We start from the raw sequence: 13319 nt of genomic DNA, 5'->3' as shown, positions 1-13319 counted from the left end.
TATGGAACAGTGTAGGTTGTTTTTCTGAGCTTAAGTAAGTGTAACATATGGTCTGAATTTCTCTAGTTATGTCCTTCTGAATGCGAGATCTACCAATGGAAATGTCAGAAGGTTAGGTAAAATGGCCCAGGCTCTACAGAACTTTGAAAAGTTAACTGCTTTTAAAATTCCAAAGATTCTGGGGAGATTACATTTATTACTAAAACTAATTTTCTTGTTTCGAAGTAACTTGCAGGTCAGTTTCAGGGTTTCATGTAAAAAATTCTAGTTGTACTCATAAATTAGTGATTCTCTATGAAGAGCCATGGCTCATTAGTGATATTTTTGAATTACTCCTTGTGTGGTGGGATGGGGAGCTGTTGGGGGAGCGTTCAACCTACTCCATCTCTCAGGTGCCCAGATGATGTTTTGCCTCTCCATGGGATATTTAGTGCTTCTTGAGAATCATATTCAGGTAGAGCTTCAGAGCTCACTTCCATATTGAAGTTAGTCTTTGAATAAATGCTCAGCATATGGGTTTAAAATTTATAGAGAGGTGATGAAACTGGGCTTCAAAGGAATTCACTGAAGTAAGGACACCAGCCTGACTTCCCAAGCAGGGGTGTTATTTTAAATCAGTGTTGAGCTATTTCCCCACTACTCACCGGCCCCTGCTCCATTCGCTCAAGCTACTCTCATTTCTCTCAGCTTGTGAATTTGGTTTTACTCGCGTCTAGGTCTCAACTTTGGGAGAAAAAGGCATTTGTTTCCTGCTGTCGCTAAGGAATTGGGAAGAAAGGAAGCCAGGACCTTAGTGTCAGTTTGTGGGAATGGTTTCCTGTCGTTGCTTTTAGAATCACACAACTCAGACCTACTTGCAGTCTCAGGGTGAAGAGGCTGGAATCCAGGCAGGGGAATAACAGTGTTTGATTAAAGATCTACAAATATGATCTGCAAGAAGCTAAGTACTGATGTGGTCTCTGTGGTGCAATCAGTTAGAGCATTTGGCTGTTAACTGAAAGGTTGGTGGTTCAGTCCCACTCAGGGGCACTTGAAATCTTGAGTCACCATCACCAAAGAGCCTTCTCTTGACCATAGCCTTCCTTTTTCCTGATTCTTCCTTCCTCTTAGATATCGAAGTTCTAATTCTAATCCAAAGGTCTATGAATTACTTGTCCAGGAGGAGATGCTTCCAAGCTTCTCTTATCCTACATGCTCAGGAGTCATCTATGGCCAAACTAGAGGTTCCTGTACTTCTTTTCCCTCCAGAAGAGAATCCTTTGAGTGCTGTTTTGCTACAGAATCTCACAGCCAGAAGTTCTTTGCAAGTGGGCGCTGCTACTACAGAAAACAGCTAAGGCTCTTTCCCACTCAGTTAATTCTTGCAGCAGATGCCAAACAGCTGGAGAAACCCAATGACCTCTGGCCAATTTTAAAGGGCAGCCCAGTATTTCACGCATTAATGTGCTCTAATTTATCCAGCTATTCTCCTATAGCTGGACACGCCTCTTATACATACGGCTGCAGTGAAGGTCCTAAAGAAATAACCCTTTATGTGCTTTCCCATTGGCCCTAACTCTTCTCATTTCATATTACACTCTATTTAGGTGATTTCACCACTCTTGTGTCTGCAGTTATACAGACAACTGTCAAATTTGTGTCTCCAGTACTTCTCTGAGTTCTAAATCCATCCAGGCATCCACTTACTTGCTCCACACGACCCCTTGGCTCTCGGGGTCATCATCTCCCAAACTGAGTGCATCTTCTCTCCACGCCCTAAGCAGCAGTCTTTTCCAATGTCCCCTCTCTCAATGAATGGTGGTAACATCCCTTTAGGGAAACAAGACAGACAGGAAGGGGACTTCCTTGAAGTCCCCTTAGCCAGCAAATCCATTAGTCATCAAGCCCTTCCCATTTTAACTTCTCTGGCTTCCCTTCCTGTTAGCCCACTGTCAACTCCCTGGGGAGTGGACCCATGTCACCTTGAGAAGTTCTGATGTAGTATAAGAAATGTGTTGCCAGGACTCCAGTCTGTGTTTGTCCTCACACCAGGAACTCCAGTGAGCTGGCCTTTCCCCTCAGCCAAAGCCGACTTTTCATCCTCTCAGGTGTCCTTCGTAGCTCAGAAGTCAGGACAGGAAGACCATGGAGAGGAAATTCTCTTTTGACTAAAGCAAACTTTCTTATAATTGGCTGGTCTTCCTGAAGGCTTTTAGAAAAACACAAAATCCTGGCTTGTCCCTAGTCTCTGAATATGTACCTATTATTCATCTATTTGTTCATGCACGCATGCATTCATTCATTCATCAAACATTATGTTGACAACTGTTATGTGCCAGGTACTCTGCAAGGAGCTGCAAATAAAATGATGAGCAAGACAACAGATACAGTTACCGTGGTTATTCAGCTCATAACCTCCTTCCTGGAATTCCTGACAACAAGAATAGTGTGAACTGAGTCTGATCCTTGGGGAACTTCCAGGACAAACAGGGTACCATGGTCCCTAATTCTTCCTCCTGTTCTTCCATTTACAAAGCTATGGAGGCTACAAGGCTGTGCTATGCAATCACCCATACTGGCTGAAGGAAACTGGCTTTTGGAATCAGCCACATCTGTTGTGCTTCCAGGTTCTCAGGCCCAGGATGGCGAGGCAGAGACCTTGGCTGCAGAGGATCGAGATCTCCCCCAAGTGCTGGAGCTGGGACCTGGAGGTTAACGCAGGGTGCACTCTAGGGTTTGGCTGCAAATAATTCAAGAGGAGCTGTCAGCCCCTGGCCTCTACCTGATCTTCACAGTGTAGGGGGTTAGGCTTTCTGCTGTTATGTTAAAGCTTGATGGGTCACAGCCCACTCAGAGACTGCTGTCCTTTGATTCACAAAATATCCTTCCTTTGCCCCAGAACTTCACATTCTCCACCTCTTCATAAGCTACTCATCTCATTTCTGAGTTGTTACTGGCATAGATGAGGCTCCTTGGGTAGTTTCTTCTTGGTCAAAAGTCTTGAGTAAAAGGATGAGTTATCTGGCCCCCATATATCCAACATACAGTATCGAGACAGGCATGGGTTAACTGCTATCAACATTCCTGTTCAAAAGGGGGAAATTGGAGACAGACAGCAATCACTGGTCCATAGCAATTCTGACATCCAGTCAGGTACCTATTGCCAGGTCCTTAAGGCCAGTACTACTCACTGGGAATGATTCTCTGTGGCCCTCCCTTCCATCTCCTGAGTCATTCTGTCTTTTCCATAAGAATAGCCAGTGTTTGCAGCTGAGCATTTTCTTAGCCTGCTTCCTGTCCGTAGAAGTTTGGAGGGCCAAAGGCTTCTTTGAATTTTGTACTGTCTCTGTCCCTTTCAGTTCAAGCTGATACACTTCCTTTGAAAGCTTGGACAGTTTCTTACGTATCAATATATATTCCCCTTATTAGACAAAAGTCACACTCACAAATCTCTTTGAGATAAGCCCGTTTCTACTTTGGGCTCCTAGTGAAGTTGCTGGGGGGGTCAATGACCTTAAGATTCTTAAGAGCCTCATTAACAGGAAAGATCTTTAAGGTATGCCCTTAAGACTGATAGAATGCCTTCTTTCTATCTGAAAGAGTCTATGATGCATGACTTCAATCCGCCAGAGGTCTTAATAAACATTTCCAAAGGTATAGCCTTAGCTTCATCTTTCCCCGGTGACCGTGTTTTGCTGACAGTGCCCGGATTTGACTTTTGTGTGGAAGCCTTCTCTTTCTTTGAGAAGCACTTACTAGATGGAAACTGCCCCAAGCCTTTACATTTCCTCCAAATTCCAATTGATAACTGAGCTGTTAGTTCTTTTGTTCATCTCTCTTTTCTAGTGTTTTGTCATAGGCAGTGTAGGGGAAGAAAAAATTCTTATTCCTTATACCCTCTTGGGTTCTCCAGCTGCGGCCCTGTAAAATTAGACTGACAAAAGATATATTAACAAGAGAAAACAGTTTATTAACGCATGCAGGACACATCACGCAGGGGAAAACTCATGATGAGAAACTCAAAGGGGTAGTTAGAACTTGGGTTTATATAGCATTGTAGGGGAGGAAGATAGATCTACCCTCTGGGTTTTTCTGGCTGGGCTAATGAATTAAATTGACATGAGACAGAGTAACAGGAGAAAATCAAACAAAGCTTTATAACATGTATACAGGGAAGACACTCAGGAAAACTGAGCAACTTGCCAAAATGGCAGAGGCTCTCCTCTTAAATACCATCTTCAGCTAAAGACATAGGAGGATGTTGAGGATGGGAAGAGTCAGTTATGGGAGATTACCAGAAAAGCACAGTAAACTAGAGTAAGGTTATTATACAGATTTAAGTCCTTGCCTTCCGCATTGATAAGAGTTTCTAGAGAGAAGGTCTTCCCCTCTTCTTCCTGGTACAGAGAGGGAGACACCTTTCCAGATGGAGATTTCCTTTACAAATGTAAATATCTCTTACAAAGGGTAAATTCTGCTTTCTAGAGCTTCTCTCAAGTCTGCAGTTTTTAAAAGTAACCAGCCCAAAATAATCCTCATTCCAAAGAGACACATTTTGGGGTGGCCAATTCTGATCCCCCACAGCATCTTAAGTAAAGAGAAATAAATTACTTCATTTAGTCACAAGACAAAGGAAAAGAGTTTTAGACTTTCAAGGGCAGCAAACTGTAGGAAGGTAAATATATGGGAGAAGTAATGGAGTAAGGCTTGTGCAGGTCCATCTCGACGCTGACTTTCTGTCTTCTTCGTGGCTATAAATCTTCCCTGGCAGAGCAGATGGATCGTAGTCCTCACTTTCCAGCAGTTTCTGCTTTTAGTCAGATAAAGAAGCTCTGGGAAGTCTTCTTTCTGCATCTGGTGATTCTCACTTGCCTCCAGCTCAAAATCATCCTTATGCCCAAGTGGCATATTTTGGGGTGGCATATTCTGGTCCCCTACAGCAACTCGAAGAATACAAGCAGTTCCTTTGGTACTCTGCATGGAAAATTACTTGGCTAGATCACTGAATTCGTTAGGTACAGTTCCTATTTTCACAGCGCTACACACAACAATGCTGATGTGCTTTCTAACACTACAAAACAAAGGTCCTTCTTCATCTGGATTCAATAATATATTCTTGACTTTGCTTTAAGCCATTGCTATCAGCCATCAGGCTTCGGATGCCAGCCAGTCCCCAAAACAGCACCACATGTTTTAGGTATTGTTATGGTAACATCCCACTTCCAGGCACCAAATTCGGTTTTGATTATCTATTGCTGCATATAAAAACCACCCGAATGTAGTAGCATAAAAACAATGTTAATTGTATTATGCTCATGGACTCTGTGAGTCAGGATTCAAATATAATTTCTACCAACCATTCAAGAAACAGAGCTTCTATTTTACACAAAATCTCTGGGAGACTAGAAAAAAGGGAGTACTTCCCACCCCACTGTAGGCAGTGAAGATAACCTGGCTGAAAGCCACTCAAGCCCCGGAAGAAGGAGAAAAAATACAGGCATAGTAGTTGCCTCTGGGGGAAATGAGGGGAAGGATTTGGTGAGAATAATAGAGAGGGTTTCAAAGGCACTGGTAATCTTATATTCTATATTAGCATACAGGAAACATTTGTGTTTTTTTTAAAATTATTCTTTATACTGTGTGTTTATGTTACTTATAGATTTACGTTTATAATAGATTTCATTTCGTTTAAGTTTAGTGAATCAGGAGAGTTGATGGGGATGAGTACAGTGATTTCCTCACTTTTCATTGCCAACTGTCAATATGTGTATTTTAAATACAATAAAAAAAGAAAGGGCCTGCCCAGGTGGCATAGTGGTTAAGTTCATGCACTCCGCTTTGGTGGCCCGGGTATGCAGGTTTGCATCCCAGGCACAAATGTAGCACCGCTCATCAAGCCACACTGTGGCAGAATCCCACATAAAGTAGAGGAAGATTGGCACAGAGGTTAGCTCGGCAACAATCTTCCTCAAGCAAAAAGCGGAAGATTGGCAACAGATGGTTCAGGGCCAATCTTCCTCACCAAAACAAAACAAAACAAAACAAAAACTGAATGAAATTAAAATTTACCATCATTACTATAGTGAATCAAATTGTGTCCCCCAAAACGATTTATATTCAAGTGTTAACTGGCAGTACCTGCAAATGTGACCTTATTTGGAAATAGCATCTTTACAGATATATCCAGGTTAAGGTGAGATCATACTGGGTTAGCGTGAACCCTCAACCCAATGACTACTGTCCTTATAAGAAGAGGAGAGAGCATACAGAGACACAGGGAAGAAGACCTTGTGAAGACAAAGACAGAGTTTGGCATGCTCCAGCTATTAGCCAAGGATGCCAAGGGTTGCAGGGAAGTCAGGAAGAGGCAAGGAAAGATTTAAAAAACAACAATTGAAAATGAAAAGTGGGGCCTGGCCCTGTGGCCGAGTGGTTAAGTTCGTGCTCTCCGTTATGGTGGCCCAGGGTTTCGCTGGTTCGGATCCTGGGCGCGGACATGGCACAGGACATGGACATGGACATCAGGCCACATTGAGGTGGCCTCCCACGTACTACAACTAGAAGGACCCACAACTAAAATATACAACTATATACTGGGGGGATTTGGGGAGAAAAAAGCAGAAAGAGGAAAAAAAGAAAAAAAGAAGATTGGCAACAGTTGTTAGCTCAGGTGCCAATCTTTAAAAAAAACAACCAGAAAATGAAAAGTGTTGGCAGGGATGTGGAGCAATTGGAGTCAGCGTGCATTGCTGGTGCGAAGGTAAGTGATCCAGCAATTCCACTACTAGGTATGCCCAAAAGAATTAAAAGCAGGTACTCAAACAAATACTTGTACATGAATGTCCATAGCAACACTATGCATAACAGCCAAAAGGTGGAGACAACCCAAATGTCCATCAACAGACGAACAGAGAAACGAAATGTAGTGTATCCATACAATGGAATATTATTCAGCCATAGAAAAGAATGAAGTACTGGTACATGCTACAACATGAATGAACTCCAAAAATATGCTAAGTGAATGAAGCCAGACACAAAATGTCACATATTGTGTGATTCCATTTATTTGAAATATCTAGAGTAGGTAAGTCTCTAGAAACAGAAAGCAGACTCGCAGCTTCAAGGGCTGGGAAGAGGGCCAATTGAGGAGTAATTGCCTGACGGATATACGGTTTTATTGGGGGATGTTTCAGAGCTAGAAGGGATGGTGGTTGCACTACCTTGTGAATGTATGAAACACCACTGAATTGTTCACTTTAAAATGGTTAATTTTATGTTATATGAATTTCACTTAAAAAAACAACAACTCAGCATGATCCCTGAAGTCCAGTGGTCGGCAGGTTTGACTGTGAATCAACATATTGGTGGTTCAAGCACAGGCGAGGTGGGTTTTTAGCCTACTCTTCCCCAGACCTGCCATTTCTCTGCCAGAAGGGGCTTTTTCTCTCTTAATTCATCTTATATAACAGATGAAAACGTCTTTGCACTATATCCAGATAGGGCAGAAGCATAAGTGCTCTGAAAAAAGAGCTGTCCTAAACTAAAGGCCGGCCAAGGCAGTTTTCTCTTCTGTGTGCTTAGTATAAGGTGTCACCATCTGTGATGGTTAATGTTATGTGTCAACTTGACAGGGCCGTGGGGTGCCCAGATGTTTGCTCAGACCTTCTTCTGAGTGTTTCTGTGAGGACGTTTTTGAATGAGATTAGCATTTAAATCAGCAGTCTGAGTAAAGCAGATAGCCCTCCCTAATGTGGGTGGACCTCATCCAATCAGTTGGAGGCCTGAGTAGAACAAAAATCCTGCCCTCCCCCTAGGAAGAGGGAAACTCCTCCTGCCCAACTGCCATTGACATTGGGTTTTTCCCTCCTTCAGACTTGGACTGGAGCACCAGCTCTTCCTGGGTCTTGAGTCTGCCGGCCTTGGCCTTCGCCCTTGAACTACACTAGCAGCTCTCCTGGTTCTCAGGTCTTCAGACTCCAATGGAACTAAATCATCAGCCCTCCTGGGTCTCCAGCTTGCCAACTCATCCTGCAGATCTTGAGATGCCGTAATCACATGAGCCAATTCTTTATAGTAAATCTCTCTCTCTTTTCTTTCTCTATATAGCTACAGATGTGGACATAGATATAGATATAGGTACAGATACAGGTATAGACCTCCTATTGACTCTGTTTCTCTGGAGAACCCTGCCTACTACACCATTCATCCAGTCCAACATCCAAGAAACTTTATAGTCCCCTTCTTCTCCCTCTTCTCATTAACTCCTAGCAGGAAATCTGAAGATTCCTCAAGTTAAAGGAAGCAGAAACAGTTTTACCAATTTTTTTTTTAAAGATTGGCACCTGAGCTAACAACTGTTGCTGATCTTTTTTTTTTTTTTCCTGCTTTTTTCTCCCCAAATCCCCCCGGTATATAGTTGTATATTTTAGTTGTGGGTCCTTCTAGTTGTGGCATGTGGGACACCACCTCACCATGGCCTGATGACTGATGCCATGTCCGCGCCCAGGATCTGAACCAGTGAAACCCTGGGCTGCTGAAGCAGAGCACACGAACTTAACCACTCGGCCACGGGGCTGGCCCCCTCAATTTTTTTTTAATTGGAAACATGCTACTGAGTACAATTTTAAGGAGAAAATGCATCCCTGTTAGCCCACTACCTTTAAACCATATGGGGGCTGCTTGAGCTGCGGAGGTGATAGCACTACTCCACGAACTTGGCAGTGTCCTCACTAGACGGGGAGCCTCAGAGGTTAAAGCAGAAAGGACTCAGTGCTTCATAGACATGGTGGGTAGGAAAGGCTTCTTTCCAAGGGTGCTGTGATTCACTGGGGGTGGGGCCTGGGGAGGGTTTCCTGGTTGGAGGAGTGAAGAAATGACTCAGTTTGAGAGAGGGTGACCTTGGATCCAAGTGGTTGAGGTGAGGGGGTGACGGCTGGATACATGGACAGGCCTGGAAGGTCAGAGAAGTAGGGAAGAGTACAAATAGAGGCCCACATACTATATGTCTAAATATTTTAAACTTATAAGTTAAGCTAATAAACAGTAAAATAAGGTGACATCTTTCCTCCTACCTTCGTAAAAATACTTCCTTAAGGACCCATGGGGCCAGATTTGCCCTTCGAACAGACACATCACAGTTCTGTGCCTGAGCATGGTGGTGCAGGCAGAACCCTGTCCTTTAGCCCCAGCTCCTTCCTGCACTGAGAGGGGTCTTGTGCAGGTGTATGGACACCTCACCCCCCACCAGCAAGCTCTGTCCAAACCCCTGCAAACATCCTTCTTTTGGCCACTTGCTGATCCTTGCCTGCACAATCTGGAGAGGTAATCCACCTCAGCAGTACTGATGGGGAAGAGGCCTAATCAGACTTCAGGCATTTGTGAAGGCCATTCCCAGGTCTCAAATAACAGAGCATGGCCCAGGAGAGGGGTGCAGCTCCAGGTGAGCATGTCCCCTTGGTCCCGAATGTTCCTCCCTCTGTACTAGGGAGGGGGCATATTCAGAGGAGATCAGGAATAGGATCCCTTTTGGGGGGTGAGAGAGCAAAAGAGGGACGTGTTTTCCTCAGTCAACCATGGGGAAACCATAGATGTGAGAGAGGCACAGAGATTTTAGCAATGAAGAAGGGAAAAAAGAAAGAAATGTGAGAAATCCTTGTGGTGAGTGACAAACATGTCGTAGGAAAAATTGTTCTCTTCCCCGGTTTGACTTGTGACAATCTTTCTTCCAATTTTTCTGCCACTAAAGTCTCCTTTCACCCTCTGACCCAGGTGGCAGTCACCGCACCCAGCACCACACATACCACTTCAAAACATTCTTCAGACGTCCCTAAATGTCTGTAACAGGTGTCTGAATCATTCCTAAGGTCTTTTTCTAGAAGATGCTGCAAACCTCTACAGGCGTCTCTCCCTGGTGGTCTAGTGGTTAGGATTCGGCGCTTTCACCGCCGCGGCCCGGGTTCGATTCCCGGTCAGGGAATTTAATCTTTCTTTTCTGCATACCGACGTTCTATTATTGTTGCGGCTCGGAACGCCTCGATTTTAACCAAGACTTGCTTGCGCACAATCTTCAAGACCAGCAAGTGATCGTATGGCTCCTCTTGTCCCCAGGGCCATCCTACGGCATCCTCAGGTTAAGACGATGGCACGGGAATTCCGCATGCCTCTCAAACTTCTCCCAGGTGACCTGAAGTCAGTTTTGAGAACCACGGGACCAGGTCGCTGAAGGTCTGTTGTCATATAACTTGCTATTTTAATAAGATCATTCTTGATCTATTTTCGTAGTTCCGGTCTTACACGGAAAGTTACCTAATTACCATATAGAAACGTGTTCTCATTTTCACAAAAGACCAAATGGCAGTGGTAAAATTACCTCGGCTGTCTACGTCTCTGGAATGTAACTGCTCAAAGGGTTTCAATGAACTCGGGGAAAAATTACACCCATTACTAAAACTGTGCCTATGCCAATCAAACCTTAATGGATTTAGAAGTCATTTTATATAACTCGTTTCATGTAGAAATTACCTTTATTATTTTTTAAAACCCCACATAAATCAGTAATTTCTAATACAATGAGGCAGAGGCAAGTGAGTTTGAATCTGCGTACAGGAATTTTTCATTCTTCACAGGCACCTTGTTTCCTCGGTACAGATATACCCCAAGATGGGATGACATGCGGGGTGCGCGCAAGGGAGCCTCGGTTAGCATGGAGGCATTTGGAGCCGCAGCAACAACAGAATGTCGGTATGCAAAAAACAAAACTAACTTCCCTGACCGGGAATCGAACCCGGGCCGCGGCGGTGAAAGCGCCGAATCCTAGCCACTAGACCACCAGGGAAAGATGCGTAGGTATGTGCCGCAGCATCTTCTAGAAAAAGATCTTGAGAATGATTCACGCACATATTAGAAACTTTTAGGGAGGTCTGAAAAGTGTCCTTGAAATTTTAAATAATTTGTTCTTTGAACATGAGTTTTGTAACTGAAATCCGATAGAATGGCGCCTACGCATGAGCAGAGAAGATAACAGCAATATTCTTGTCTGCCTTTCTTGTTGCCCATTTGTGTATAGCATTCGCTATGCTTGATGAACACAGAATTCCAGGTGGACCCACTATGCAGTGGGAGTTCAGAGGCTCAAAGCAAGTATAAGATAAGCATGTTGCCTCTATGACTGAATAAGTTGACCTGACAGCGCCAAAGGCCACACTCTCCATTCACAGAAGAACTTGGTTCAAATGCAAAAAGGAGGCAATGGCATTCTAAGAAAAATGAACGGCCAAGGAATCCTGTCATGTCCTTTCTTATGTTACTTCCCTGTATTTGCCAACCACTTATGCTGAAAACGATGACATAAAAGGAAAGAGAAAGACTGGACAACCCATAGTTCCTTTTCCTTCCTGTCCTTCCTTCCTTGTCGACAAGCTGAAGGTAGAGAATGTTGATAGAATGTGTGTATCAAGAAGTAAAATGAACACAGCTGAGCTACTTCTGTGCATCATTTCCACTGTTCTGATAAGGACAAAAATTCATGTGCGTGTAGATGCCACGAAATATGGATTCTGCGATTTCAGTGATTCTGCATGTGAGTTAAACGCTTTTATATTTGCATTGTCAAACAAAAACACATCTAGACTTAGATAAGGAGGGACTTTTCGAAAAGACTGTTGCAATAGGAAGAATGCTCCAATCTCAGAAGCCTACAAATCTCTCGAAATCACACAGAAAAAAGTGTTTCTTTCATAGGGACAGGTAAGCAGAGCTTAGCAGAAACTTTTAAGGGGAAGCTGAAGAAGGAAGAGAGAGTGAACAGACAGCATAGAGGTTCAGGGCAGTTTCCCAGGAAATGTGTCTCCCTTTGGTCAACTGATTCCCAGGATGAGCTGGTAAAAGGGACACGTTCTGCATTTTAGCGCTTGCTTAATTCTCCTGGGCAAGCCAAAATTCAACAGCCTGTGGGGAGGAGAGAAGCCAGACTAAAGTTAGGTCAGAACAAAGCAGAGGATAAGAAACGGGCTATAGTGAGCACTTGGTCAACATTTAAAACTGGCATCGCACAATATAAAGATAACGGGTAGGGGCTGCCCCGTGGCCAAGTGGTTAAGTTTGCATGCTCTGCTTTGTCGGCCCAGGGTTTCGCTGGTTGGAATCCTGGGCGCGCACAAGGCACCACTCATCAGGCCATGGTGAGGCGGTGTCCCACATGCCACAACTAGAAGGACCCACAACTAAAAATACACAACTATGTATCGGGGGGTTGGGGGGAGAAAAAAGAAAAGTAAAGTCTTAAAAAAAAAAGATAACGGATAAAATCCATGGTAATTATTTAAATTCTTAATTTTTCATGACTTTAAATAGCAAATAAAAAAACACCATGACAAGTCGAGAGAGCGACCATGGAAGAAAGGAAAAAGCTTTACATTTCACTACCTTTAACAACACTTTTTTCTTGCTGCTTTCTGAACAAGGGGCTCCCATTTTCATTTTGCACTGAGCCCCACAAGCGATGTACCTGATCCTGGTACCGGAAGGTAGGATTAGTTTCCTGGTATACATTTACATTTTAGTGGTTAAGGCTTCTTTCTCAAACTTCCCGGCTGGAGTTTGAGTCTTGGTTTTGTTATCCATTTTTCTTCCCACTACTGAGCTCCCAATGCTGTGCCACCATTTCCCATTGTTCTAGGGCTCAAGCAGCCAAAGGACCTGAGAAAACCCAGGCTGCACCGCCCATCCAGGCATTCAGCTGGGCCCTATGCCCACCTGATTGCTTTTCTGCTTTGCCTATCAGATAGAGGTAGACAGCTTCTTCCCAGACCGTTCTTTTTGGTGGCCTCACTCCTCCTCCTTCAGACCTCAGCTCAGCAGGGCAGGCATCTCGCCAGCGCAGGTGGTTGGATTGTCCTGAGCCACTGCTTCTTCAAGGCCAAACCTCGCCTCTACTCCGCCTGCTCCCACTGCTACCCTGTGAGGCTGTGCAGCAGCCTCACACCTCCCAGGCCACTGCAGCACCATCTTCATCCCTGGGGGGAAGAAGGGGCTGTCTGTGACCACCTACCACAGCATGGAAGGATGCCGGTTGGTTGGGGTGGGTGTGGAGAGTCGACAATATTTCTGGCATTTCCACCATGTGACACTGTTGTGCTGGTCTCACTCTCTCCCGCTAGAAAGGGATTGGACACTGGGTGGTTGCCAGGGAGCGAACGAGACAAGAGCAATCAATGCCTTGTAGCTAGTTGGACCCAAGGTAGAACCACACAGTTGAAGAAGATAAACGCCCTTGATGAGAGCCCCTCTCCTTCCTCATTAGTATTGTGGTGACTGTTCCTGTCTGTCATGGGAGATTAGGG

At 44.3% G+C, this 13319-nt stretch overlaps 2 non-coding genes across 2 annotated transcripts; one reads left to right on the top strand and one right to left on the bottom strand.

The window, feature by feature from the left end:
• The first annotated feature begins 9883 nt into the window (after window positions 1–9883).
• On the top strand, window positions 9884–9955 carry TRNAE-UUC (transfer RNA glutamic acid (anticodon UUC)). Its single transcript has one exon. It is a non-coding gene; the product is annotated as a tRNA-Glu (tRNA).
• A 786-nt stretch (window positions 9956–10741) lies between these two features.
• On the bottom strand, window positions 10742–10813 carry TRNAE-UUC (transfer RNA glutamic acid (anticodon UUC)). Its single transcript has one exon. It is a non-coding gene; the product is annotated as a tRNA-Glu (tRNA).
• Window positions 10814–13319: the final 2506 nt, after the last annotated feature.

The sequence above is a fragment of the Equus asinus genome, chromosome 25 (assembly GCF_041296235.1).
Source record: "Equus asinus isolate D_3611 breed Donkey chromosome 25, EquAss-T2T_v2, whole genome shotgun sequence".
NCBI classification, from domain to species: domain Eukaryota; kingdom Metazoa; phylum Chordata; class Mammalia; order Perissodactyla; family Equidae; genus Equus; species Equus asinus.
Note: the sequence above shows the minus strand (reverse complement) of the source record. Positions and strands in the feature narration are given on the sequence as shown.